Here is a 24,475-nt window from a genome sequence, read left to right as displayed (position 1 = left end):
ACAGCCAGCACAGGGTTATGATTTCAGCCTCCTGCAGGGTGCGGGGTGGGGGTGGGTGGAGGGGGTGTGAAACTTAAAGTGGAGCTGTGCCTTCCACTTGGACTCTAGTGCCTCTCTGTCCCCAGCTACCCCCTTTGGCAGTTTGAAGGGAGTGCTTGCACCTGCCTTTGCATTTTCTGGTAGAGCCCAGGGAGAGATTTCTGAATTTGAAGAGGACAGATGTTTCTCCTGCAACCTTCCAACAAGCGTCCTTTCCCTCCTGGCAGCTAGGCTGACAGTTAATGTGTTTGATTTCTGCTTAGACAATGACTGAAGTAGGTTGCATGAATTAAAAATGTACTCTTAAATACCAAATTGGGGGCAGAACATCTTGCTTGATGCCAACTTATGCAAAACTAGGGAGTCCCTGGCTTCATTAATCAGAAGTAAAGCTTGTAGTCCATAGACGTGTAGGTCAGCGTCAGGGTAAGGAGACAGTCGACCGCCTTGTTCTGCGGTTATTTTTGCCTCACTGCCCCGGGGCAGAGGCCAGGCGTCAACACAAACACACCAGCCTCTTAAGGTAGCTTTAAAGCAACCCACCTTAGTTTCCCCTCAAAATTCCAAACCAGCTGCCAGAAAGGAAGGCACATAAAAGGTGCCACGCGCCGCGGGCCTCCTGGAGGTGGCGCTAGGAGGGTGAGGGAGTTAATGAGTGCCTGCGAAAGGCCGCGTGTGAGCTCATCCGAGAAGTCATGCTCGGCACACACGTTATTTATAGCAGATCTGAGGCTTGCACGGTGTTTGACATTTAATTTTAAGTGGGGGGACTTCAAAAAGTGTGGGTGCACCCCTCCCCCAACCAGCCCGGTGAAGTGCAGGGGGCAGGCGCCAGCAGGCAGGGGCTAAAGCACCGGCCACGCGCACCCGGGCGCAGGTGCCGGGCGGCCGCTGGCAGCGCCAGCCGGAGGAGAGTTGGGGCTGGTGTGGCCGCCTTGCAGATGCACACTGTGTCCCTGGCCGGCAGGAGGAAGGAAGAGGAAGTGAAGCCGCGGCCGCCGGCGCAGCAGCCGCCGACCGGAGTGTAAGTGCGTGTGCTCTCCGGCGAGCGCGGGCGGGCGGGCGGGCGAGGATGGGCACGGAGTAGAGGCGGACCACCCACACCGCAGCCTGAGCAGGGCCACCGAGCCGCCGGCCACCCTCCCATGGTCCCGCGTCACCAGATCTCTGTTTGCAGGGAGCCTTCACCTCCGCAGCTGCTGTCCTGCGACCCGGGCAGGTTCGTAAAGTTTCCAGGGCTGGCGCCGCGCCCCGACTCGCTGACCTCAGTGCGGCCAGGGAGCGAGCTGGGGCTGGGACAGGGAGGAGGCGGCCAGCTCCGGGGGACGCTGGTCGCCACGGAGACACTTTTGTTTCCTCCCTGGGGGCACCGAGGCTTGGGGGGTGGGGTGGCCGTGGGCGCTGCGGGGTGAAGGCTGCAGGCGTGCGGGCGCTCAGCAGTTGGGGAAGTCTGGGCACTAGGGGGGTGGGGGAGTGGGAGCAGAGGGAACACCCCCCCCACACACGCACCCATGGAGCCCAGGGCCCGGGGCTGGGAACCCGTAGAGACTTATGGCCAAGGCCGGCTGGAAGGGGGCCGCGGGAGGATTGAGCTGCTGGTGCTGGGGGATTGGGAACAGGGCGGGGGGAGGTAATGGGGATGGGGGCTTGGAGACCTGAGAGGCTGCGCCTGAGAAGGAACTGGCGGCTCAGACTCCTAGCTTTTCTCGGGAGCTGGCAGATGGGAGGGAATCCCCCAGTGAGCGCGCTCCTGGGAGGGGGTGGTGGTGGGCCAAGGGATGGAGGGCCCCCGAGGAGCCGGAGGGGGTGGTCAGGGCAGCTGGGAGCCCTGGGGACACTAAATACCTGCCTTCCGGGACTCGCTGAAGTCCCCGCTGGGACCCAGAAAGATGGTGTGTGTGTGGGGGGGGGGGGGGGAATGGGGGGGGAGATTGAATGGGTGAAACCAGCATCCGAGAGGGGGCGCATGGGGCGCGCCTTCAGAAAAGGGGGCAGCGAGCTCTGGGGGCCCTAAAATCGGAGCAGAGGGTTGGCGGGGATCGCAGGAGTAGCTTTGAGGAAGAGGAAATACAGAAGTCAGCCTGCCCGGGTGCGCGCGTGTTCCCTGGTGCGCGCGTGTTCCCTGGTGCGCGCATGTTCCCGGGCGCGCGCCGAGGGCCATGAGTGAGTGTGTGTGTGTGTGTGTGTGTGTGTGTATGTATGTATGTGTGCGTGTGTCTGCACGCGCCTGTGTGAGTGTGACCATGGGACTGCAAGGGGCTCTGGAGCCCAGGGACCCTCTCCCCCAAGGGGGTCTTTTGAAGTTGACAGGGGTGGTTGGTGCTAGGACCTAGGTTGACCTGATGCTGCAGGGCTTGGCCCCCAGTGGTGACCTGGCTCTGGGGGCCTCTGGACAGCGCCTGAGACTCACTCAGGGAACATATTCTATGATGTCCTGAGCCCTGACCATGGGACTCCTCACACCGCTCACCATGAATGATGCAGACCTAATGCATTATATTTTAGTTTTTAGAGAACCTAAGACATGGGTTTCTGCCTTAGTCAAAGAATTAAAAAAATGTTTTTATTGATTTCAGAAAGGAAAGGAGAGGGAGATAGAAACATCAATGATGAGAGGTAATCATTGATTGGCTGCCTCCTACACGCCCCCTACTGGAGATGAGCCTGCAACTGGGCATGTGCCCTAATCAGAATCCAATAATGACCTGGTTCATAGGTTGATGCTCATCCATTGAACCACACTGGCCGGACACTCAAAGAATATTTAAAAACTAGATGTACTGGTTGTCTTCTTGGGACATTGTGAGGGAATGACCTGGAGTATTGGAACTCTGCATGGGGGATGGTGCCAGGATGGAAGGGGACCAGGGAAGATGCTTGGTAGGTGTCAGGGCGGGGCAGGCTGGGAGACCGGCCGGGAACTGGGTCTGGTGAAAGGCACTGAGGACCGGGGGCAGTCACTGGGCTACAAGTGGGTGGGCCTATTGATGGCCATATCCAGCATCCCCTTCCCAGCTCTCATCTCTGCCCTTCTTAACTGCAGCCACTCTGACTGCCTGACCTTCTTTACCACCACGTTCTCTCCCCAGGGCCTTTGCACATGTTGTTCCTCTTGCACAAGGAGCTTTTCCCTACATGTCCAGATGGCTCCCTGCCTGCCTTGCTTCCTTCGGGTCTCTTCCCAGTTGTCAGCGTACAGGAGGCCTTCCTTGAATACCTCAGATAACATCGCAACTCGCCACTCCCTGGTTCTCTTAAGTTACCCAGTTTCCCCCTTTACTGCTTAATTATACATTGACTTGTTTATTTGACTATTGGGTGTCTCCCTCAGTAGATGGAAGTTCCATGAGGGCAGGGGCCTTGTCTTGTTTACAGGTCCAGAGTCTACTGACTCCCAGCACAGTAGGTGCTCAATAAATATTTGTTGACTGACTCAGTTAGAGATGCCTGTGATGGGCGATGCTCACCAGGGGAATATGCCAGCATCAGCGGCAAGTGAGAAGCCCAGGTAGCAGACTTGTTCTTTCTTCCCTGCGCTCTCTCCTGTGCCCAGCTGTTCTTCCTGCAGACCCCTTTCTGCCTTGAGTAGACCCCTCCCTTAGAATTCCAGCCCAAAGAAAGGAACTGAGTGGTTCCTCGGGAGAGTGGTAAACAGGTACAGATCATCGGAAACATAGAACCACTCCAGATCTGGTGTTCATCCCTCTCCTCGGAGACAGTCTTTTCAAAGTGGGTGTTGCTTTAGCCAAAGAAATACTCCCCTAGGAAGAAGCAGACATGTACTGTGTCCCACCCTGCTCTCCCAGCAGGTGGAAGTGGGGGCAGAGGAGGAGAGGAGGTGAGAGAAAAAGGAGAGAGAGGAAGGAGAGGGAGGGAGAAAGGAGAAGCTGGGTGGCAGATGCAGGGGGGAAGAGAGAAATGCCCAGAAGAAAAATGAAAGAGAAAACAGATGAGGGGCTTCTATGGCTCTGCTAAATCGTAAGCATTTATTAAATTACAGTGTTGGGCTAGGACAATACTTAAGTGTTTCAAAGTAATTTACCCCCTGTGGGTGTTTGGTGTAATGGGTGGGGAGAGGTGGAGAAGTGCTTTGAAGCCCTTTGCAGAGAGGAAGTGGCTGGGGGTGTGCCAGGGAGCTCAAGTGTATGCTCACTTGCTTAGGTTAGCACCTTCCTGAACCCAGAAAGTCTGGAGGCAGTCGTTCCCATGGAGGGCTCTCCCTGTCCGGATCTCAGACAGTAGGTACCCTTCAGGCTTGTCACTGAAGCCTGCAACCACGGTTTCATGCCGGAAACCATCCGAATGGATAGTTTGGCTTGGAAGACATTCATTCTGTTGAAGTTGGGAAGGTGGGGAGTTACTGTGCACCACAAAGCCTCAAGTGTTCGCCCTCATTACGCAAGGAGTTCTGTCTCCTAGTCAGCCAGTCCAGTGTGCCTGAGGTGAGGGTCGCAGCCCAGGCATGGATCTCAATTTCCATTGATTAGGTCCAGACCAGCCGTTTGACACACAAGAGAGGAGAAACTACAGTAGAAAATGGAGTGTTTCAGAAAACAGACATTGGATCTTAGTGTCAAGTGTTACTGCTTAACTAGAGGCCCGATGAACAATATTGGTGCATGGGTAGGGTCCCTAGGCCTGGCTGGCGGTCAGGGCCGATTGGGGCCTTCTGGCTGTCGGCTGGGGCCTCCCTTCCCCACCTGCCAGCTACTGGCCGGGGCCTTCCTTTGTTCCACGCTGCCCCCTGTTGGTCAGCTCACATCAGAGCAAACAATCGAACTCCCAGTCTCTGGGTCGAACTCCCGAGGGAGCAATTCGCATATTAGGCTTTTATATATATAGAATAGGTGTGAGTCATGGTAAAGAAAAAATCTGTGTTTATAATTCTGAAGGCCCTAGGAATCTACCTTTTGAACCAGTTTGCAAGAGATTCTGATGAAAGTGGTCATAGTGGTGTACTTTAACACATTGCTTACCGCATAGAAATCTCTAACGTATACACCAGGGACCGCACGTTTTTGGGCAAACCACACATTATTTAAATCATCATAATGCACTTTAGGTGTTGTTTTTCAATAATTATAACATTTTTATTTACAAAAACAAACAATTAAGCAAAGTTCCTAGTACTTTTTTAACGTATGGTACTGCGTTAAACATTTTCCTCTATGAAGAGGTACCAAACAAAATTTACATAAGTATCTAGATTCGCCCCTTTTTCCATGGGCGTGAAAAACGAGAACACTCGTGAGCGGTCCTTAACAGATGGCGCGCGAAACACGAGAAAACTCCTGAGCGGTACGAAATGTGTTAAGAAGTGCTTCGCTGTCCCCTCCCCTTACAAAAAGCTGTTGGCTTTATCTCCCGAAGAGAGGTTATTTCCAAATGTTGAATCAGATGCCATAAATGCAACAGCCGTGCACTTCACTTTGAAACGCTTCTGTTTCCAGAACTCGGTGGAGTGCTAGGCCTGATTTTCACTTCGGAGACGCGGAGAAGCAGGACATTCATTCGTGATAACTCTCTGGCTTCAGTTAGAGTATAAAGACTGCATATCTTCTTTCCTGTCCAACTTTTAATTTAAAGCTTTTGAGGTCTTTGGAACTTTGCTCAACTTTTTCTCTCCTATTTTCACCTAGGATTACCCCTTAGGCATGATTTTAATTACTTTCAGAGTATTGCAAAGACAGTAGTCATCTCTTTGGGGGGTGGGGGGGAGGAAGGCACACTCCCGGCCACATCATTAGATGAAGCATTGCAGCTGACCTGGGCTGGGGACTGGCCAACCAGAGAAGGAGGAGGCTCAGAACTTTCGCACTGTCCCAAACATGAGGACTTTGCAGGCCAATCATCTTGGGGACAATCATCTTGGCCCTGGTGACATGTGTGTGACCTGCGGAGGCATGTGGATGTGCCTAGCACGGCGTTTTAGGTCCAGCAGAACCGGCCTGAACACACGCGGCAACGCTGGTTGGAGCATTCAGTTTTCCAGGTGACCTAGGAGGCCTGAGCGCTAACACTCAGAGCTCACGGATAGCAGCCAGGACGGAAGCCTGCAGAGCACGGGCATGGGCCACGGGAGGTCAGCCCGAGGCTTAGCGCCCTCTGTTCCCAGCATTCGCGGAGTAAGTGCAGGGGCACTGGGAGCGGCTTCTCACTGGCCTGAGGTGGGTGAACAGCCAGGGGTCTGGTGGGAGCCGTGTGGGAGAAGGGGTGCTAGCTCACCAAACAACTCACAGCCGCCAGCGGCGAGCCGAGGAGAGAAATTAGTCGGCTTGTCAATAGAGGAGGATTCGCAGTCAGCGCTCTGGGCCCCCACAAACCCTGATTTCCAGAACCTGAGCAAGACGATTATTGGAACCTCGGTTTTAGGAATCGAGACTACAGTCTTGGCTGTTTTCATTCCGGTAGTTAATGCGGGGAACAAAGTCCTCGGTAGGAAGCGCTGGAAAACCCACCGCTCGTGTTGGGAGCGTTGTGCCTGCTGGATAAGGAGTAGGGTCTGGGGCACCATGATCAGGGAAGGCCTGATTGAGCGCTGCCCCAGTGGGCATGAAGTCACAGCATCCTTGGGACATTTTTCTGCTTGTGCCGACAGCTGACACCCTCCCCCTGGTATGCTGCTTGGAAATGATGGGAGGTAGCCAGTATAGCATTGCTGTCCAATTTTATAGGCGTGGCTTGGAGGAATGAAATATCATGGGTGTTTGGAGAGGAGATCTGAGCTGACACCGGTTTCTCGGCCTCTCAGCCTCTTTTCCCTGCTACTTCTGTCCTGTGGATCGCGACGCCTGTGTTAGTCACTTGCTCCTCTTGTTGTTTTCCTGGGCTGCCCTGGTCTGAGGCCAGGACCCCCAGGTTGAGCTGCAGTGCACTCCTGGTGTACCCTGGGTGCTGATGGATGTGCCCGGGGTTGCCATGGCACCCAGGGCTATGTCCGCCATCCTGAGGCCCCGTTTTTCAGAGCTGGCTCCTGCCTTTAGATATCTCACCCTAATATTGACCTTCTGAGCCTTGAGAATGGAGCCTGCTCTCAGGGACTGCATGCCCATCACCCAAGCTCATGATAATGAAGCGTATAAGCTAGAAAGTAGTTCATTAACCAAAAACGAGAACGTTGTTTGCCAAGGACAATAGAAACATATTCCTTAGCCAACACGTTTTTCTCTATGGATGAGTCATAATGAAAGCAAAAATATGGGACCATTTTGGAGGAACCAGTGGGGGTGAGGGAGTACACTGAGAGTGTTTTCCTGCTGGCCATGCTTGGGCTACCTCTCCTGAACTGTGGGTGAACACCAGCTCAGAGAGCCGCAGACTGTAGGGCAGCTTCCCCCCGGGAGGTGCCGAGTCTATGGATTCTGTTCTTTTCTACTGGCAGGCTGCTGCCCATGTTACGTTGACCTTTATTTCAGGCCATCTTAACCTCCGCATTTTTCATTTGGGGCTGGATAATTCTCTGTGTGGGCCGCCCTGTGCATTGTAGCATGTTCATTAACATCGCTAGCCTCTGCCCTGGAGCGGCACCAGCTGTGGTAACTAAAAATGCCTGCACATGGCATTGCCCTGGGTCGGGCGGGGAGGGGCCACCCTCCTCCCAGGTGAGAACCACCACTTCATTTTCTTGCTCAGTTAGACCTTCCTGTGCCATCAGACAGGCAGACTTTTGGCAGCAGTTACAAGGACCCCGGGCTCTGTTTTCTGGTCATGCCTTAGACCAGTGGTGGGGTACCTTTTTTTCTGCCAAGAGCCATTTGGGTACTTAGAGCATTATATGTGAGCCATACACAGTTATCAACTTACAAAGTAGCTGCTAAACTTGGTCAAACATTTCATTAACTCGCCCCTAATGCCTTGGCAGGGCCAGACCAGATGACTTCCCCGGCCTTACACGGCCCCCGGGCCGGGCGTTCCCCTCCCCGCTTAGGCGATAACGTGGCTTAGTCACAGGTGGTGGTCTCACTCCTGGCCCTTCCTTTCCTCCAGTTGTCCTCTCCAGCTTTCTTCCCTCCTGATTGCCATTGTCTTCCTCACCCAGATTGGTTTCAAGTTCTCATTTCGCGTGTGTTTCTTCCTGGCATCCCTGGCCGGAGTGGACTGAGTACCTAGTGACTGTATGTTGCAGTTTCCTTCGAGGGCTTGGAGTCTGTCCACCGGCTCCTGCGGCACCTACAGCCTGTGCATAATGGGAATAAGATCAGCGTGTGAGGGACGGAGGGGGCCAAGCCAGCCTGGCTCATCGAGGCCTGTGTCACAGGCTAAGGCAACGTCGTGTGGGAAGGAAAGGGGCGGAAGGCCTGCTCCTGTGCTCGTGAAACGCCCCTCGGCTGCCTGGTTAGTGACGGATAGTGACGTCCGTTCAGTGTGACCAGGACCTCGCAGCGGGTCCGGGGAGAAGCTGGGAGGGTCTGCTGCACGGGGAGCCCTTCCTCCTCTGACCTTTGGATTCCTGCCACATTTACTTCCTCAGGCAGTGATCCGTCACCCTTCTGGGTACCTGCACGTGTGGCCGCTGTTGCTGTCGCCTGCAGAGCAGCCTCTCTGCCTTGAGCAGTGGCGCCGTATTGCTGGCTGTGGACTAGGTCTGTCCCCAGCAGCAGCCTCCAGTCCCAGCCCTGTCGCCACCCTCCGCCACCCTCCGCCCTTCCTTCCTCCCTTTGTGACTGTTTTAGTTTGCATTGCGTTCAGAGAGCCAGCGTTTGGCTCTGGGCTCTGTGGCTGAGCGGGGCTGGATGAGCTGTATTTTCCAGGCTGCCACACACCATTACCCCTCATTTCGAAGCACAATACATTTCAAAATAATTTTTTCTACTGATTTTAGGCTTTTTAACCCAAATGCAGAGCCACAGCTGGCTCAGCCCTGGCCCTCACAAGGCATGTGGTTTGGGAGGAGGCTGGTGAAGGGCCTTTGGTTAGATGGCATGTTTTTGGCTGAGTGAAGAGTGAATTCCGATAGCACTCGGCCAGGCTGGTTTGTACTTGACCTCTGACCACCCTCACCCTGCCCTGCCCCGCCCACCATCTTTAGGGAATTTGTATAGTGGACCCCGCGCCCTCCTTATTCCAGCTGGGGGCCCCTCTGGGGGATGTGACCGAGTTCTCAACGTTTAGGTTCGGGGGATGGGACCGAAGCTTTCATAGGCCTCATAGTGTGTGCTGTGTATGGGTGTGTGTGTGGGAGAGAAAGCCACATGAGTGCACACACCACACACACCCGTGCAGGGCTCCTAAGAATGAAAGGCCTGTAGAAGCAAAGAAACCATTGTCTCAGCCTCTCAATCCTGTGTTCTCCGTGCTTGTCACTTTTACAGCAAGTCAGCACAAATCCCATTAAACCAAAACTGCTTCTCAAGGAGTGACTGTGTTTCCATCATCTTTAGATGGACTTTCCTGCAGGAAGTGACTTCTACTCGTTACAACTATTTCAGCAATTACTGTCCATTCATCCATTGAGAGTTTGAAAACATTTGTCTGGATTTACATGAGAAAGGCACAATAAAACTTTATTTATTAATTGTAGTGGGTTTTTTTTTTAAAGAAATGTGTGGCTTACATTTAAAAGGTGTATAAATATTTTCAAATTGAAATATTGCTGGGCTCACAGCACCCATTACAATACTTTGCTCATCCATTCATTCATTCAGCAGCCATTAAAAAAATTGATTTTAGCCCTAGCTGGTTTGGCTCAGTGGATAGAGCGTCAGCCTGTGGACTGAAGGGTCCCGGGTTCTATTCCAGTCAAGGGCACATGCCTAGGTTGTGGGTTTGATGCCCAGTAGGGGGCATTCAGGAGGCAGCCAATCGATGATTCTCCCTCATCATTGATGTTTCTATCTCCCCCTCTCTATAATGAATAAAAATATATTTAAAAAAATAACTAATCAGCTCCCCACATTTTCACAGGCTTGTGTGGGGGTCCATTCTCTAGCCACTCCATTATTCCCCAGGCTAGACTGACAGGCAAGCACCTTCCCTAAGTTACCCCAAATTCGCTGCACATGCGCCCATCTTCCCCTGTGATCTGCAGGGAAGGGACAGTGGTTCCCAGGGGTGGGAAGCTGCCGCTTCCTGGTGAAGCTGCCCAGGTGACCATGCCCATGATGCCTGGCCTCCCCTTTGCTCGATTTCCTTTATTAATATTAACTAGCTAATGACGCCCGTAACAGTCCCAGCATATTAATTGTACCAAGTTTCACTCTCCCAAGTATCCCAGGTTGGGCACTTCATTTTATGGCCACCCAGGAGCAGCCCATGTCTCCCTCCCTCCGCGTTCTCTCTGGCTACTGAGTCCCTGTGGCTCCTTTTCTATTTTCTGCTCCTGCAGGAAGGCAGCCACCAGCTGACGGGCTCCCAGCTCATTAAGCAGTAGCTCATGGGCCTGTCAGTGGGTAATGGCTCTATGGAGTGGCTCAGAAAAATAAGCCTCCATGCAGACGCTAAGCTGCCACCAAGCATGGGCGGGAGAGAGAACGTCTCTCCTTGTGCTGCGAAAGGGGTCTAGTTCCCCCCAGCTCCCTTCTCAGAGTCCCGAGAAGTCACTTCCCCAGCCCCTAAATGCAGCTCATGTTTGGTACCTGACAAACGACACACCATCCTCAGTGTGTCACTCTCTCTTCTCCGCAGGGAGGAGATACATGTGGGGGGTTCGGCTGCTGGCTTGTGCGTTGTGTAGTCCTGCCTCTTTACTGTGTGTCAGGACTGGTGTGTAACTTTAAATAGGATCCAGTGTTACATAAACATTTAAAGACCCATACAAAGGCTGTATAGTGAAACATACAGCTTTATGTTAAATCGCTGGAGAGTTACATCCATACCAAATCAGGTGTCAGTTTCATTAGGGCTCAAACGTATTCATTCACCTTGGACCCATTCTCCAGATGAGGACATTTACATGTCGGAGAGGCGGCTGCCCACCGTCACGTCCATCCAAACGGAGCCCTCACCTTTGCTGCACACCAGATGGCTCGCTCGCCTACGGCCAAGTCCCCCCTCACTTCGTCAAGTTCAGTTGGGTCTGTCACCTTGGCAGGTGGCGTTGAGTGGTCATGCTACTTGGGGAAGGACTGAGAACAGTTTGTTGAGAGAGCTTTGCCTCAGCAGCGTGTCAAAGAGCAGGGTCGGGTGGCAAACCAGCCATGACCTGAGCCAGGCCTCCGCCAGCGAGGGGCAGAGGGCGGAGGGCAGGATGGCGTGTTCCCTTATATCCCCACCAAATAGCGTCCCACAGCAGTAGCCATGGTGTTGTAAGTATTGCTGACTTGTGTAGGGCTATTGAACATCTTTCCAACTATGCCACTAAAAATCTAGCTTGTGACCATGTCCATAAAACAGTCTGAGAATCGGCACTTAGTGGGGAACGATAAGACACACGAAGGTGTAAACAAACGTAAGTCATCATTATGGAAGTCCCTAGGCAGCGCTTATTTCAACATCCGTCTTTCAGTAATGAACAGGCGTTAGCGTAACTTTTCATAACAAGATCGATGCAAGACCAGAGAAGTGGTAGAACAGCAGTTTTAATGTTGAGATTCTTTCAAAATCTGGAAATCGCAGTATGAAGTGTGAAGTGCAGGAGGAGGTATCTCGTATCGTGCGCAGGGGAAGGAGACTCATAAACGATGGACTTCAGGGTGCTGGAGAGGCATGGGTCTGACCTCTAGGAGTGGGCCGCATGTATTTCAAATTCTTAATGGCTGCCGTGGTCTTTGTGCGCCTCCAGTGTTTGCTTATGGAATACTCTCTCCTTCATGTGTTTACCCACCGGCATTCATTGAGCATCTGCTGGCATTCATTGGTCACCCGCTGGGCGCGCTGGGGGCATGCCATGTGATACGTACACAGCAGGATCCTTCCTAGAGAATGAAATAGACCTGTTGCTCATTTCATGGGCTGCTTAGGCACTGGTGGAGGAACTGTGTATCGATCAAAAGATCACACAAGTCAGTGTGGCATTTAAACTGTGCCAAGGGCTGTGGGGGAAAGAGTGATGCTGGGAGGGCCTACGGCAGGAGTTAGTCTATTCAGGGAGGTTAGGGTTTGGAGAGAGAGAAAGAATGGATTTTACTGTGGAAGGAGTAGACCCTGCCCGTGACTAGTGTAGGTGAAGGTCATGTGAAGGGCAGACTTGGATGTTGAAGGAATCACCAGAGTGGCCAGGACAGCAAGCCCTCCAGGCTGGATTGGACCGGGAGGGCTCATGGCGCCATGGGTCTGGGCCTTTATGGAAAGTGCAGCGGGGGCCACTGAAATGTTTTACCCGAGGGAGTGATTTGATCAGATCTTCGCTTTGCAAAGGTCTTCCTGGCCCCGATGCGTGTATTTTACATCATTTCAAATTGGTCACAAGGTGCCTCCACTCTTACTACTTTTAGAATCTAACAGTTTCCAAAAGGATCAATTTAGCCGCTACTGTCTCCTTCAGATTTTAAAGAGCGACTGAACCGAGTGTGTTAGCATGGGCCATGCAAGCACTTAAGAATGATAAAGTACCCAGTGCTATGGTTCTTAGACTTCAAAATGCCAGGGAGTCGCTGGGGACCCAGAAACTGCATTTTAGCAAGTCTCTCCGGCGATTCTCATGCAAAGTGGCCCGGACTCCACTCTGAAAAGCATCCTCCTAGAAAGTGCTGTGGAGACAAAGGAATCACAAAGCTCAAGGTGACCCGCACTCTGGCAGCCAGTGGAGGATGGCACCTCTCTGTGGCCCCGGTTGAACTTGGACCTCATCTCCCCATCCTGGAGGGCTTTTCTGCCAGTGCCCTTGAAATGATGCTAAATCCTCCAAGGTCCTCCTAATTTATTTCCTCAGCCTGTCATATGCAGCTGCCTTCTCTGATCTGTGGCTTAGGATATTTCACTTTTCATTTTGTCCCCGTTTAATGAGAGTCCTTTGATGTGAGTCCTGAAGGCGGTTCTGAGGCTGGGAGGTGGTAGGGAGGCCCGGCCGCCAAGGCACTGCTTGCTGTGCTCTGGGACAGGAGGCAGAGTGGGCTGCGAGGGAGACAGACCCATTTGCCATTACCACAATATCTTTTAAAGTTCTACGCAGAAAATGACTGCTAGGGAGAGCGTGCTGGTCCCACGGCTGCTCCCCAGGGAAAGTAGAGCCCAGAACTCCTGCTCAGGTGAAATCAGGTTGAAAGGAATATTGTGGGCAAAGTCGGAACAGACGAGAAGTCACAGAAAAGGCATTAGGCCAGTGGTTCTCAACCTTCCTAATGCCACGACCCTTTAATACAATTCCTCATGTTGTGGTGACCCCCAATTTCATTGTTACAAATTGAACATAATTAAAGCATAGTGATTAATCACAAAACAATATGTAATTATATATGTGTTTTCCGATGGTCTTAGGCGACCCCTGTGAAAGGTTCGATCCCCAAAGGGGTCGCGACCCACGGGTTGAGAACCACTGCATTAGGCGATTTGGTGGGCGAGACAGGAGATTGAAGTACCCTGGACTCATGTTTCCCACCCAGCAGGACGCAGCTCAGCAGTCACCTCCCCTGGGAGCCTGCTGTGATTTCCTGGGACCCCTCCCCGGACACACGGGTGCCTCTCTGTGCTGACGTTCCACGTGCTGCCCTATACTGCATTTCACGTGTTTTTCCTCCAGTGGACTGGCATTCCGGGGGCAGACAGCCCCAGTGTGGAGCCCACAACAGGCTCTCGGTTAATGTGGGCAGAAGGCAGCCCTGTGGTACACATCCATGCACCCTGGTCCCGCTGCAGTCCTTTAAAATGTCCCTCCGTCCCCGAGTGAGGCCTAGGGACACGTGACTGAGGGGTGGAACTCTCACTGTGCTCCAAGTTGCTGAGGACGGTGCTGCCCGAGGTCCCTGGGACTGAGGCATGGGCCAGACCAGTCTCAGCTGTGGCCAAGCCAACACCGCCGGCTGTGCAGTGCCCTCATCCTGCAGTGCTCTCCTGTCGCTCCACTGCGCCCACATCGGCCTGGATGGAGGCACTTTCTGGGGGAGGAAACCAGCATGTCATCATAATAGCGCTATCTGCAAAAGTTTTCTGTATTTTGTTGTTGTTGTTAATTTTCATCCAAAGATATTTTTTCCATTGATTTTTAGACAAGTGGCAGGGAGGGGAAGAGAGAGATAGAGAGAAACATCGATGTGAAAGAGACACATTAATTAGTTGCCTCCTGCATACTCCCTGACCTGGGGCCAAGGATTAAACCTGCAACTGAGGCACGTGCCCTTGACCAGGAATCGAATTTGGTCCTTGGGTCGACACTCTAACCATTGAGCCAAACTGGTTAGGGCTGCAGAAATATTTAGTATTTGTTCCACATGCACCTACTTACCATTCTCTCCCAGTCTCCCAAAGTCGATGGGGCAGCGATGTTAGAAGACCCTAACATGGAAGGATGTTGAAACCATTTCTTGGCATAAATCCTGAAACTTCTCCCCTCGGTGCCTTGTCCATGGTTCAGCCAGCGGCGAATCTGGACAGTGTTTCTCCCTTCCTCCCGCCAGTGTCTGTGGCAGCCAGGCATCCGAGACATCCTGGAGGCTGGGACCCGCACCGCAAGGGCGGCTACCACATCTCATTCATTACATTCTGGGAGCGCCATGGCCTTGATAATTTATGTTTCAAGGCTATAATTGCACACTATTTTTCTAGCAGCTCTCAGGGGTTTCGGCCCGCGCTTGAAACTTGATAGGTGTCCTGGCTCTTCACTGTTGGAACGATTTCCCCTGACGTTCAAGTGCTGAGCTGAGCTCATTTCTCCTAAACCAAAAAGCAAACCCCACTGTACGCGCCCGAGTCCGCCCTGGGAGTGAGCCTGTTCAGGCCTTCCCTTTCTCCCTCAATTAAAATAACCAAGTAGCTGCTCTTTTCCCCAGGCGGGTTCTGCCACTTTCCGCGTCAGGCTATTTTAACTGCACTCTGGGTCTGGGGGAACAACCTCAGGACGGGATGGGGGACCCACTGGGTGGATCTGAGCTGAACGCCGCCCGTCACCTGAACTGCACGAGCACCTACTCTGTGTGGTGAGCGAACGGTAATATTTGGGGTCTCCTGGAACTAGGGTCTGTTCGGAGCTGGTGTCTAGTAGTCCCCACATAGGGTCTGATTGGTTCCTCTTCCCTAGTGACAGTCCCCCTTTGAAAGGCCACAGGTCCCTTTGGGGAAGGCGGGGAGCAAGGCCAACAGCATACACTTCTGGCAATTACCAGGGTCCTTCTTCAAGCCCTTCATTGAAGGGGGTCTGGGTCCATAAACTGGTTCAAGTCTGGGAATTGATGGAAAGGTCGTGACTCCATTTTTATGATTCAGGTCCAACTTTCGTTCATTTGGCACAGAAGTTTTCTGCTTCTGCAGATCAGGTAAGAGTGCAGTAGGCTTCCCATCAGTTTTGGTTCTAGAAAGACCATAATTAGCCAGTGTCATAGGTGTGTGTGAGTCCGACCCTTGTGATTGCTGCCTTGATTCTGCTGTCTGTCCGGCAACCAGGCCACCCTGGAAGAGGCTTGTATAGAGCCCTCTCGCTCCCTGAGGCATCTCTCCCAGCTGCCTTGGTGGGGCAGTGACTGAGGCAGGGTCTCCAGGGACCAGGTTGAGATTTCTCATCACCTACTTGTGGGCAAAATCATGATGTTCCCATACCTTCTGTTTGCATCATTATTGAGCTACTCATGCTGTCAAGGCTACATCTTAAATTTAAACACATTTGGCTAGGCTGGCATGGCTCAGTGGTTGAGGGTTGACCTATGAATCAGAAGGTCATGGTTCGATTCCCACTCAGGGCACATGCCTGCATTGCGGGCTCGATCGCCAGTGGAGGGTGTGCAGGAGGCAGCCAACCAGTGATTCTCTCTCATCATTGATGTTTCTATCTCTCTCTCCCTCTCCCTGCGTCTCTGACATCAATAAAAATATATTTTAAAAGTTTAAACACATCTGGATGAGGATGAAGGAGGCCTGGGGAAAGGGTCACACTTCATCCTAAGAGGCGTGTAAGCTCCATACACCACTCTCTTCCTTCCGCTTCGGGGATAAGCACAGGATGTAAATTAAAAAGTAAAGAGCTTCTCTCCATAGCAGCGGCTAATTTGTGTATTTCTCTACTTTCATCTGTGAAATTTTTGCATTTTGGGAAGCATTAGGGTGCAGCAGATTCCCTGGGGCCTTTCCCATGCGCCCCCTCGTGTCATTGGCCTGATCTTCAGGGTGCAGACAGGCTTGGACAAGGCCTCATGCTCTAAAATGAAATGTCACCGCGGATTCTGGTTCCCGATTGTCGTTTGGGTGACGAGGCTGTGACAGGCTCTAAGCACATACACTGTTGTACCTGCTTCTGCCCAGTGCCCGTCTGTAGTCGAATGTTCCATTTAGGCCGCCGAGGAGCAACGTGACGGGATTCGTGAGCCTCTTGCCAAAGCTCCTCTGAAGAGTTATTTTTGTATTCATACAATTTTAATACTTGGGGATAGGCTGTACCATTTTCCAGGTGCCAAAAGTGATCATTCATTGTTTTCTTTTTTTTTTTTTATTAGGTGCTATTTTAGCTTCAAAAATAGTTTATTTTTTATGGGCCGCGCTGTGCCTTTGACCCAGTTCTTTTCCCTGGGATGGTGTCCTAGGAAGACGAGGTTTACGATCTGAATGATACCTGGAATATTAATTCCTTTCAAATGAAATCACTGACCGAGGCCTCCTCCATCACACGCACACACACGTGCTCCTCCCCCAACATGCCTGCTTTCTGTTAAACATGCCTTGGGAGTCCCCTGGGGAGAAGGGCTCCTCTCCCTGTTTGGCAGGAGAGAGCATCTGCCGTGGCCTGTGGGACGCAGCTGGGAGCCACGGCCTCTGAGCCGCTGCGCTGGGCAGCGCTGTCCTCCCGGCTCCTTTCAGCAGGACTGTCCTGCCATTCGTGGGGGTGTGGGGGGGACGCGGGCCCTGCCGGAATGAGAGTGCCGTTCTCAGGAGTGAGCTGTCAGCAGCCCTCTCCTCTGACTGTAATTTGCTGCAGCCTGGAGATGAGTAAGTGACAGCTATGAAAAGGGCTCTAGAATAATTGCAGCTAAAAGTACAAACCCGAGAGCAAAGATTTCATAGGCTACCGCTCATGCTTGTTTCTCTTCATGGAAAGGGATGACTGTTTGGGGTCCACAAAATGCTGACGCAATAGTCTGTCGTTGGTGTTTTGTTGATGACTCGTCACCACATTCTGTGTGGCTATTTTTGCCATCTCACGGGGGCTCTGCTTTTGCTGACAGCACATTGGAGTGGTCCCTGCCAGCCCACGGTGAGGTGGCTGGGGGCTATGTCACCTGAGGGACTCAGTTCCTTAACATGAGCTTTTCCTGGGGTGGGGGTAGGGGGACAAGGCGTTCTTGTTCTTGGCTGGGTGTCATCATGCCCATTAGGTGCTTTTTGTGAGTTTTAGTTTTAGAATATGAAAGTCTTAGGCCAAAACATACTTTTCTAAATTTTATTTTTTCCATCATTTATTTATCCCCTCTATGTCCTCTTCCACCTCCACCCCTCCCCACAATCACCACACCCAAAACCTCTCTTTAAATGTGTCTCCCCATCGCTCAGCCAAGGTGGCTGACCCTCGAATTGTCATCTTTTTACCCCTGTAAATTGAACTGCAGAAGAGTTGTCCATTTTGGCAAACAGTTTTGTTCCAAATAAGGACACACATTAATTTGCTTGGCAGAGAAAGAGAGTGGAAGTATCTGAACTTGAGAGAGAATTCTCAATGCCATTCTTGCTTTGGAAGCAGCAGCCCAGCGTGCCCTTGGCCAACTCTGGTTTCTGGCTGGCGCGTGGTGTGAATCTCGCTTCTGGAACGGGCGCCTTTGCTGGTCTGAACCGTGATGCTTCCTTGGGGGCATCAGGCAGCATTTGCAAAGGTGGACTTGTGATGTTTTCAGGAGAGAAGAGAGAGAATGTTTGATTAAAAGGATCTTGGTGGCCCTAAGTTAACGTTTCCTGGCGTGTGGTGGTGAGGATGAGTTAGGTATCCAGGCTGGCTTTTAAAATAGATGTAAATAATTAATTATTCATTTTAGTGCATCTTAGAAAAAGTATACCAAGCACATTAAACCTGTGATTTCGCAGGTTTTCTTGCTTAGGCTGAGACGAAGGTAACGAATCTTAGAGAAATAAGGTTACATATAATGGGGCTGGGAAATGAAGAACCTGCGTTTGCCTGTGATGTGGCTACGCACGGAGGTGCCAGAGGTGGCCTTGAGACATTTGTGAAGAGTGACAAGGACAGCTAGCCTTGGCCAGGAATTTACTGTGTGATGCTAAGTGATTTATATTGTTCTCTCCTTTAATCCTCAGTTAACTACAGTTCCCTGGGTTAACTACCCTTAATATACTTACTTTATAGGTAAGAAAACTGAGTTTAGGGAGAGTGAGTAATGTGTCCAAGGTCACGGAGCCAGGAAGAGGCAGAGCTGAAGGGGAGGGGAGGAGGCCCCGAGGCTGTTCTGGAAGATGGCCTGGAGGAGGGATCCTGTGGGTAGGAGGCTTCCAGGCCTGGGGGCAGATATTTATCTGGAGCTTAAGAAGGCTCTCTGGCTTCACACCCTGGACCCAGAGACTTGCCTGGAGGCTTTCGTGAGGGAAGGGTTTTGAAGTTTTATTGGAGTGGGGAACTCATAGGGCTTTTCTGGGGAAATTCTCTTTATACATTAGTAGTTCAATGCTGAGAAGCCTGTAGTTAGAAATCTTTTTTTTTTTTCCTCTGTAAAAATTTCAAATTCAGTTAACCACAGGTTCCCTTTTTCTCCAGTAAAACCTGGTATGTTTTATAGAACCCTTATTCTCTGGAACCCATGTAGGACCCAACCTAATCCTTTTAACTCATTTTACACATGAGAAACTGGAGGCCCATGATGGCTTGGTTGGCAGACTTTGTGTCATTGGTTCATTAATTTAACAGATATAAATCCAGCATCTCCCTAGGAACTGGGGTATAGCAGGAACAAATGAACAAGTCAAAGATATCGGAAGACATATCAATAATTGTAGTTGATGGTAAATCTGTGAAAATTAGAAATCCTTACTTTTCTGCATCTTCTCACGAAAGAAGGCATGCCTTTTTCATCTCCATTTTCTCATTTTCTAGCACGGAGCATGAATGAACCTTTAATTCATATTTGTGATTAAATGAATGAGTTGTTGATGATTTGGGGGGCGGGAGTCTTTCCTATTCTGTTACAAAATGGCCGATTAAAAAAATTGCAATTAGGTTTGGTGTGTATTTGGTGTGTATTGCACACCAACCGTTAAAACAAAATGTTAAACAGAGAATGTCTGAGAAGTGCCCAGATGGAAGTAGGTGTCTTGGTCACCTCTGTTAAGGAGTCCGGTTTGGAATAACAGTGACAGGAGATAGTCAGTAGAAGATGGGTTATTTATGAGAGAATCCGTATTTGGAAATCATCTCTATCAGTTTCTTAGGGTTGCTAAAGTGCCAGAATCTCTAAGGTTCTACTCCAATCCCAATGTCAACAGATTCCTGAGGAGTCCAAGGTTTGCTCAGATGTAACAGAGGTGAGTCACCGAATCTTAATGAATGGCCAGTCCTTCAAGGCTGGAGTGAGGGGGAACTAATGTGGGTCCTGAGCAAGCCGTTTGGTGATTCTCTGAGCCGTGCAGCACACTGTGGCCTTCCAAGTCTGCCCTTGGAAACGGAGAAGGACTGATGGGAGGGCGCATAGCTTGCTCCTGTGCATTGTACATGGGAAGCATACCCAGATAGCTGAGGTTGGTACAGCAGGTGGGGTCTGTGAGTCCCCCGGACCAGGCGTTCTGAGCTGCCCTGGTGGCCAACACTAGTAGAAAGTCAACAGACCAACTGGTAGGAAAGATAAAGTCCATGAAGCAAATGGCTTCTCCGTGGGCCTTGCTCCTTCTCAAAGGAATTTGTGACTGAAGCAGACCGTTCTGCTGTGGAGGAAATGCCGACCTGATGCTGGCATGCTCACGGCGCTGGCACGCTCACGGTGCTGGCACGCTCACGGCTGGCTCCGGGTTGCTTTGTTGTCCTGGGAAAGGGAAGTGCCATGTGGGACCTGGTCCGTGTTCTACAGCGGGGGGCAGAAGGGGGGGGGCTCCCTGCTCCCGAGGGGCCCCCACACAGGAGGCCCATGGATTACCACCTAGCACGGCCTCAGGAAGCGCGCACTCAACACTTCAGCCCAAGGAGATCATTTCTTCTGGGAGATGGGTGTCCGGGACTCCAGGGAGGGCTAGTCTAGTAAAGGACACTTTTATAATTTAAAACAAAAGAAGGGGAATGAAATATGACAGCACCTGTCAAGTTCATTTCTAGGTTTCTCATGGAAATCTAGGTTTCCTCAAGAGGGTATTTCCTCAGAAGCAGTTATTTCATTCTGCATGGCTTTATGGATTATTACAAAATCAGACTTTCTTTTTCTGGGAAAAAGAAGAAAAAAGCTTACATAAAAAGGTTAATTATTGGGATAGATGTTTGAGAAGTAAAATGAAATGGACAGCTGTGAGTTTTATTTAGCCTTAGAACTGAAAGCAGACTTTCAGAGGTTAGGTAAGGAGATACGGGCTTCATCGTATCTGTAAGAGTTTACTGTAGGCTGCTAGAGGAATGTCTGACTCTAAAGAGTGATGAAATGATGGCCTATGTTATCGAAGGGAAATGGTGGACTTTTCTCTCTCATATTTTTAGGAAATAACCTGTAACGTGGAAGACATTCGTGCAGGGCAAAGAGCATGATGCCAGGAGCCTGAATGAGCCAGCCCGAATCCCGCCTTCTCCATTTGTTAGACACCAGAGTTGTGTGATGCTTTGGGGCCTCAGTCTCTTTATCGTGAAACCTCCAGAGGATGCTCTGCCATGCTGGCAGGCCTGGCACCTGGGGCGTGCCCAGGACATGATAGCTGTTGTTATGAGCCATGAGTAGAACAGTCAGTACCACAGTGGTGGCCACCTGCCTGGAGAGCAGCTTTGAAATGCCCTTTAGAGGTGCTCTCAGACCGGACGTGATTTAGTGTGGCCTCATGCTTGTCTGAGGGTTTTTATTTTATTTCCAAAGAAATCTTATAATGCATCATTACTAGAATGCATTTTGGAGTTTTACAATCGGTTAGCTGATTGTAAAATTCTGAAACCCTTTTCCTAAATAGGAAGGCGGGTGTTGCCTGCTTCCTCTGTCTATTTGTCCACCTGTGTAAGGATTTTAAAATTCACCTGGACATTTAAAATCACAAAAGCCCGTGGCTCATGACAAAACAAAACTCCCTAAGAGTGGTGCGTATTTCTGCCAACAGCTGATTCCTCCAGGAGGCAGGAAACCACCGGCTTCTCTATCAGCGCTCTTGGTGTGTTGAGACTTGTACCAGATCCCTTAGGCTACAAGGAAGCACAGATTTTTTTGGGTGGAAAATCTGATGAATTAAGCCGGTAATATCCAACCTCTTGGCTAGGGACATGTAAATTCTTTGTCTAAACTCACAGAAATGGCTCTCTGGGGGCTGGAAAAGACTGATAAATAATGCAAACGCACTCCTCATTGAATTTATTCCTCTGGATGCTCTGTGTGTGATTGGTAATCGATACACAGTGTTTGCTGGCTTTGTGAAATTGTTCCGGGCCGGGGTAAGGATGAGTCTGCGGTGTTGAATTAGAGGAAAGCTAATTCCCTAATGCCGGGATCGGCTTTAATCTTGTTAGCCAGATGTTGTTGCCATTAGAGCCAGTCAGTCAGACGGGGCCACAGCTATCTCAGTTGCACAATGCGATTGGCTTGCGAGCTGCATTCTCTGAAGGCCACCCTTGGTGTGGGGAGAGGGACACCTCTTGTCTGCATCCTGGGAGCACAGCTTGGCTCCCTGGTCCACTTAGGAGCCCCCCTGCCTGTCACACATTAACCATCGGGGCTCTGGCTCCTGCGGTGAAATCCTGGTCTGAAATTTGTAAACGCCACGCTCAGGGGCCGGTTTTGGCCAATGAAAGCGGCCCATCCCTCTGGCAGGCCCCTCTCCTGCTGCTGTTCACGAGGCCTGGCTCCGAGCCCCCTGCCTGCTGGGAGAGCATCCGGAAAACCCACAGCAGTCCCCCCTTTTGATGGAGCTTTTCATTCTCCATCTTTTCTGTCTGCAGCTCCATCCGTTGGCTGCACAGTCAGCCCCAAAGAAGCCAGGGTTGAATTGGGATGCCAGTTTCCAAACAGCCTGGTGTTGGGAAGATGTGGTTCGAGTGGAGCATCTCTAGCCTGGAGTTTGCTCAGCAGTGAAATCTGGAGGCCTGTCCTCACGGGAAAGATTTACAGCCTCTGGCCAGGGCCTCTGTGGCCCCGCTGAGCGGTGATGTTTCTATCAGATGCTCGAGGAGGTGGCTGGACACAGAGCAGAGCAGGTTTCTGAAGGGTGTGCTCGACCTGGAGCCCTCCTGGCTGATATTGCAAAACGTGTGTGTGCCGGGAGATCAGGAAATATGTGGTGGGCAAGGCAGAGAGAGAGTGCAGTTGGCGAGGAGAAGAAAATGGGTGCAGGGAGTGGGGAGAGCTGTTTGAGAGAGAACTTGGCTTCTATTTTGTATTTGTGTCTGTTTTTCTCTGGAAATGGGGTGATGTGTTGGCGAGAAGCTTCTGGCTGCTGTCAGAGATATGAACATCTGGGCTGCTTTGCAGGGAAGTCAGGTCCTAAAGTGTAGCTGCCACTCAATCTGCTGACGAAGGGAGTGAAGCGTTCGCTGCTCAGACCGTGTGTTTAGCAGGGAGACGTGGCTCCTGGCTCAGGACGTGGCTTTTGAGTAGCACGTGGCAGAGCGATGTTCCAGCCCTGGAATCTGAGGCCGGCAGACAAGTGCGCACACTTGGGGCCAATCAGCTGTGCTTGCGTGGTGGGAAATAAGGAGGAGAGATGGCTCCCAGGCGGTGTGGGTCAGTGGTTGAGCATTGACCCATGAACCAGGAGCTCGAGGTTTGATTCCTGGTCAGGACACATGCCTGGGATGTGAGCTCGATCCCCAGTGGGGGGTGTGAAGGAGGCAGCCGATCAATAATCAATGATTCCTTCTCATCATTGATGTTTCTATCTCTCATTCCCTCTCCCTTCCTCTCTGAAATCAATAAAAATATATTAAAAGAAAATAAAGAAAGGTGCCAAGTGAGCAAGGTCACTGTGACACAGGCATGCATGAAGAGCCATCGAGAGGTGTGGCACATTCTTTCAGGCCTTTGCTAGTCTCCTTTGCTGATGCTAAGTGCTGTTGCAAGGACCCCAAACTATTGGATGACGGAAGAGTCAGAGTGTAGTTGCTGATGACTCTGAGCCCAGTGCGGGGCAGTGCGGGGGCTCTGGGCGTCGGCAGCGAGCTGGCACACTGCCGCCCTCTTCCCTCAGCCAAGCGCAGTCACAGGGGTGGCAGGTGCAGAGGAGGCGGGGAAGTGTCGTTCAGCCCTGGGCCTATGGAAAATTCGGCTGGTTTATTGTCTCTGTCACGGCCCTTCACGCTCTTCCCAGACAGGCATGGAGCCAGGTTTTGTGGGGTCTGAAGCCTATGCCAGTTTGGGGTTCACCTTAGAAATGAACAGGAAATTAGGTATACAGGTGCCTATTTCCTGTGTTTAGAACGAGAATTGGAAGGGCTCGATCCAGGGAGAGGGCCTGCAGGTAAAGACCCCTTAAGCATCACAGCGAATGCATCTCCGGGCCTGGTGGCCGAAGGTAACATGTGGTTTCCCTACTTATGGCCTAACCCAGCTGTCCTAGCCCGTGCTCCCACAAAGCACTCAGCACCAGGAGGGAGCACCAGGCTGGCCACCCCGGCTGGCCACCCCAGCCGCCCGTAGAGCGGACATCGCTCCCGCCTCCCGGGGAGCCGTTGGCCCTGTGCGCTGAGAGCCCAGGCCCGTCCTGTGCTTTGGCCTGGGCAGGGGTCTTACCTGTGGGACTCTGTGTGCTGTGAGGGGCTGAGGACAAGGTGTGGGGCAGGTTCAGAGAAAAGGAACCCAGCCCCCTTCACTCCATGTTTCTTATTGTTCCAAACTGAAAATTCCCTGCACTTGTAAAATCAGCATAAACGGAACAGGTCCCTCAGTGCTGGGGTCAAGATTAGTTGAGATAATGCATTCGAGGCACTTAGCATAGTGCCTGGAACTTAGTCAAAGCTTCCTAGGCATTATCTGCCTTTTATTATCAGCCACACCGGGCAAAGATTTATGTTTGCAGTTGTGCAGTCTGCATTAGTCATATGTAAAAAAATGCACACATTTTAATTCTCCAGTGACTGGCAAACGCTTGAGTTATGGCTCCATGCAATGGACTAGTACGGTAATTATAAATGTTTTATGCAAAGAAAAATGCATATAATAAGTGAAAACAGAATGATATGAAACATTGTGATCTGAATTATGTAAATAATGAGTACATTAAGAATCACAGAAATTATGAAAATGTTCTCATTGGCCAT

The 24,475-nt window shown here is 51.3% G+C and overlaps 1 protein-coding gene across 3 annotated transcripts in view; it reads left to right on the top strand.

Annotated features, from left to right (window-relative positions):
- Positions 1-615: 615 nt before the first annotated feature.
- The window catches only part of ELMO1 (engulfment and cell motility 1), a 392,644-nt gene continuing 368,784 nt past the window's right edge, over positions 616-24,475 (top strand). For 2 of the 3 annotated variants that reach the window (XM_081102184.1, XM_081102182.1), the window contains exon 1: positions 616-1,063. The gene's annotated coding sequence lies outside the window, so the exon portion shown is untranslated. Of the gene's footprint in view, positions 1,259-24,475 lie in introns of all 3 variants that reach the window. The other variant, XM_081102183.1, reaches the window with a different exon arrangement.

Source organism: Myotis nattereri, assembly GCF_964212035.1.
Source record: "Myotis nattereri genome assembly, chromosome: 11".
Classification (NCBI taxonomy): Eukaryota; Metazoa; Chordata; class Mammalia; order Chiroptera; family Vespertilionidae; genus Myotis; species Myotis nattereri.
This window is presented reverse-complemented; position numbering and strand designations above follow the sequence as displayed.